The 4312-nt window shown below is 43.4% G+C and overlaps 1 long non-coding RNA gene across 12 annotated transcripts; it reads left to right on the top strand.

Annotated features, from left to right (window-relative positions):
- The first annotated feature begins 1939 nt into the window (after nt 1-1939).
- On the top strand, nt 1940-4029 carry LOC127918143 (uncharacterized). Of its 12 annotated transcripts, none has more exons than XR_008099118.1 (8): nt 1940-2143; nt 2292-2431; nt 2598-2697; nt 3005-3050; nt 3192-3398; nt 3606-3672; nt 3774-3840; nt 3934-4029. It is a non-coding gene; the product is annotated as an uncharacterized LOC127918143 (long non-coding RNA). The 12 variants fall into 12 exon arrangements; XR_008099109.1 differs by having other exon boundaries at nt 2938-3050; XR_008099111.1 differs by lacking the exon at nt 2598-2697 and having other exon boundaries at nt 1940-2070; nt 2911-3050.
- The last annotated feature ends 283 nt before the right edge of the window (nt 4030-4312 follow it).

The raw sequence follows: 4312 nt of genomic DNA, 5'->3' as shown, positions 1-4312 counted from the left end.
GTGGAGCTAATATTCAGGGAGTACCAGATCAATGTGGAGCTATATACAGGGCTCCGGGCAGCCGAGCGGAAATGGAGGAAAACTCGCCTCCCTGCGGACCTGGCATCCTTTCACTCCCTCCTCTCTACATTTTCCTCCTCTGTCTCTGCTGCTAAAGCCACTTTCTACCATTCTAAGTTCCAAGCATCTGCCTCTAACCCTAGGAAGCTCTTTGCCACCTTCTCCTCCCTCCTGAATCCTCCCCCCCTCCCTCCTCCCTCTCTGCAGATGACTTCGTCAACCATTTTGAAAAGAAGGTCGATGACATCCGATCCTCGTTTGCTAAGTCAAACGACACCGCTGGTTCTGCTCACACTGCCCTACCCTATGCTCTGACCTCTTTCTCCCCTCTCTCTCCAGATGAAATCTCGCGTCTTGTGACGGCCGGCCGCCCAACAACCTGCCCGCTTGACCCTATCCCCTCCTCTCTTCTCCAGACCATTTCCGGAGACCTTCTCCCTTACCTCACCTCGCTCATCAACTCATCCCTGACCGCTGGCTACGTCCCTCCCGTCTTCAAGAGAGCGAGAGTTGCACCCCTTCTGAAAAAACCTACACTCGATCCCTCCGATGTCAACAACTACAGACCAGTATCCCTTCTCTCTTTTCTCTCCAAAACTCTTGAGCGTGCCGTCCTTGGCCAGCTCTACCGCTATCTCTCTCAGAATGACCTTCTTGATCCAAATCAGTCAGGTTTCAAGACTAGTCATTCAACTGAGACTGCTCTTCTCTGTATCACGGAGGCGCTCCGCACTGCTAAAGCTAACTCTCTCTCCTCTGCTCTCATCCTTCTAGACCTATCGGCTGCCTTCGATACTGTGAACCATCAGATCCTCCTCTCCACCCTCTCCGAGTTGGGCATCTCCGGCGCGGCCCACGCTTGGATTGCGTCCTACCTGACAGGTCGCTCCTACCAGGTGGCGTGGCGAGAATCTGTCTCCTCACCACGCGCTCTCACCACTGGTGTCCCCAGGGCTCTGTTCTAGGCCCTCTCTTATTCTCGCTATACACCAAGTCACTTGGCTCTGTCATAACCTCACATGGTCTCTCCTATCATTGCTATGCAGACGACACACAATTAATCTTCTCCTTTCCCCCTTCTGATGACCAGGTGGCGAATCGCATCTCTGCATGTCTGGCAGACATATCAGTGTGGATGACGGATCACCACCTCAAGCTGAACCTCAGCAAGACGGAGCTCCTCTTCCTCCCGGGGAAGGACTGCCCGTTCCATGATCTCGCCATCACGGTTGACAACTCCATTGTGTCCTCCTCCCAGAGCGCTAAGAACCTTGGCGTGATCCTGGACAACACCCTGACGTTCTCAACTAACATCAAGGCGGTGTCCCGTTCCTGTAGGTTCATGCTCTACAACATCCGCAGAGTACGACCCTGCCTCACACAGGAAGCGGCGCAGGTCCTAATCCAGGCACTTGTCATCTCCCGTCTTGATTACTGCAACTCGCTGTTGGCTGGGCTCCCTGCCTGTGCCATTAAACCCCTACAACTCATCCAGAACGCCGCAGCCCGTCTGGTGTTCAACCTTCCCAAGTTCTCTCCACGTCACCCCGCTCCTCCGCTCTCTCCACTGGCTTCCAGTTGAAGCTCGCATCCGCTACAAGACCAGGGTGCTCGCCTACGGAGCTGTGAGGGAACGGCACCTCAGTACCTCCAGGCTCTGATCAGGCCCTACACCCAAACAAGGGCACTGCGTTCATCCACCTCTGGCCTGCTCGCCTCCCTACCACTGAGGAAGTACAGTTCCCGCTCAGCCCAGTCAAAACTGTTCGCTGCTCTGGCCCCCAATGGTGGAACAAACTCCCTCACGACGCCAGGACAGCGGAGTCAATCACCACCTTCCGGAGACACCTGAAACCCCACGTACCAGGCATTTGAGGTTGATACAGTATGTTCATTAAGGCAGGGTAAAGTGACTAGGCATAAGGATAGATAATGTATTTGAGGTTGATACAGTATGTTCATTAAGGCAGGGTAAAGTGACTAGGCATAAGGATAGATAATGTATTTGAGGTTGATACAGTATGTTCATTAAGGCAGGGTAAAGTGACTAGGCATAAGGATAGATAATAATAATGTATTTGAGGTTGATACAGTATGTTCATTAAGGCAGGGTAAAGTGACTAGGCATAAGGATAGATAATAATAATGTATCTGAGGTTGATACAGTATGTTCATTAAGGCAGGGTAAAGTGACTAGGCATAAGGATAGATAATAATAAAATGTATTTGAGGTTGATACAGTATGTTCATTAAGGCAGGGTAAAGTGACTAGGCATAAGGATAGATAATGTATTTGAGGTTGATACAGTATGTTCATTAAGGCAGGGTAAAGTGACTAGGCATAAGGATAGATAATAATAATGTATTTGAGGTTGATACAGTATGTTCATTAAGGCAGGGTAAAGTGACTAGGCATAAGGATAGATAATAATGTATTTGAGGTTGATACAGTATTTGTTTATTAAGGCATAAGGATAGATAATGTATTTGGTTGAAAGTGACTAGGCATAAGGATAGATAATAATAATGTATTTGAGGTTGATACAGTATGTTCATTAAGGCAGGGTAAAGTGACTAGGCATAAGGATAGATAATAATAATGTATTTGAGGTTGATACAGTATGTTCATTAAGGCAGGTAAAGTGACTAGGCATACAGTATGTTCATTAAGGCAGGGTAATGATTTAGATAATGTATTTGAATGTATTTGAGGTTGATACAGTATGTTCATTAAGGCAGGGTAAAGTGACTAGGCATAAGGATAGATAATAATTGTATTTGAGGTTGATACAGTATGTTCATTAAGGCAGGGGATAAAGTGACTAGGCATAGATAGATAATGTATTTGAGGTTGATACAGTATGTTCATTAAGGCAGGGTAAAGTGACTAGGCATAAGGATAGATAATGTATTTGAGGTTGATACAGTATGTTCATTAAGGCAGGGTAAAGTGACTAGGCATAAGGATAGATAATAATAATGTATTTGAGGTTGATACAGTATGTTCATTAAGGCAGGGTAAAGTGACTAGGCATAAGGATAGATAATAATTAATGTATCTGAGGTTGATACAGTATGTTCATTAAGGCACGGTAAAGTGACTAGGCATAAGGATAGATAATGTATTTGAGGTTGATACAGTATGTTCATTAAGGCAGGGTAAAGTGACTAGGCATAAGGATAGATAATAATAATGTATTTGAGGTTGATACAGTATGTTCATTAAGGCAGGGTAAAGTGACTAGGCATAAGGATAGATAATGTATTTGAGGTTGATACAGTATGTTCATTAAGGCAGGGTAAAGTGACTAGGCATAAGGATAGATAATGTATTTGAGGTTGATACAGTATGTGCATTAAGGCAGGGTAAAGTGACTAGGCATAAGGATAGATAATAATAATGTATTTGAGGTTGATACAGTATGTTCATTAAGGCAGGGTAAAGTGACTCGGCATAAGGATAGATAATGTATCTGAGGTTGATACAGTATGTTCATTAAGGCAGGGTAAAGTGACTGGGCATAAGGATAGATAATGTATTTGAGGTTGATACAGTATGTTCATTAAGGCAGGGTAAAGTGACTAGGCATAAGGATAGATAATGTATTTGAGGTTGATACAGTATGTTCATTAAGGCAGGCATAAGTAAATAATGATTTGAGGTTGATACAGTATGTTCATTAAGGCATAAAGATAATAATAATGTATTTGAGGTTGATACAGTATGTTCATTAAGGCAGGGTAAAGTGACTAGGCATAAGGATAGATAATGTATTTGAGGTTGATACAGTATGTTCATTAAGGCATAAAGGATAGATAAAGTGACAGTATGTTCATTAAGGCATAGATAATAAGGATAATAATGTATTTGAGGTTGATACAGTATGTTCATTAAGGCAGGGTAAAGTGACTAGGCATAAGGATAGATAATGTATTTGAGGTTGATACAGTATGTTCATTAAGGCAGGGTAAAGTGACTGGGCATAAGGATAGATAATGTATTTGAGGTTGATACAGTATGTTCATTAAGGCAGGGTAATAGTGACTGAGGCAGTATGTTCATTAAGGATAGATAATAAGGATAGATAATGTATTTGAGGTTGATACAGTATGTTCATTAAGGCAGGGTAAATAAGTGACTGAGGCATATGTTCATTAAGGATAGATAATAATAATTATTTGAGGTTGATACAGTATGTTCATTAAGGCAGGGTAAAGTGACTGGGCATGAGGATAGATAATAATAATGTAT

This window comes from Oncorhynchus keta, unplaced genomic scaffold, assembly GCF_023373465.1.
Source record: "Oncorhynchus keta strain PuntledgeMale-10-30-2019 unplaced genomic scaffold, Oket_V2 Un_contig_13384_pilon_pilon, whole genome shotgun sequence".
Taxonomy (NCBI): Eukaryota; Metazoa; Chordata; class Actinopteri; order Salmoniformes; family Salmonidae; genus Oncorhynchus; species Oncorhynchus keta.
This window is presented reverse-complemented; position numbering and strand designations above follow the sequence as displayed.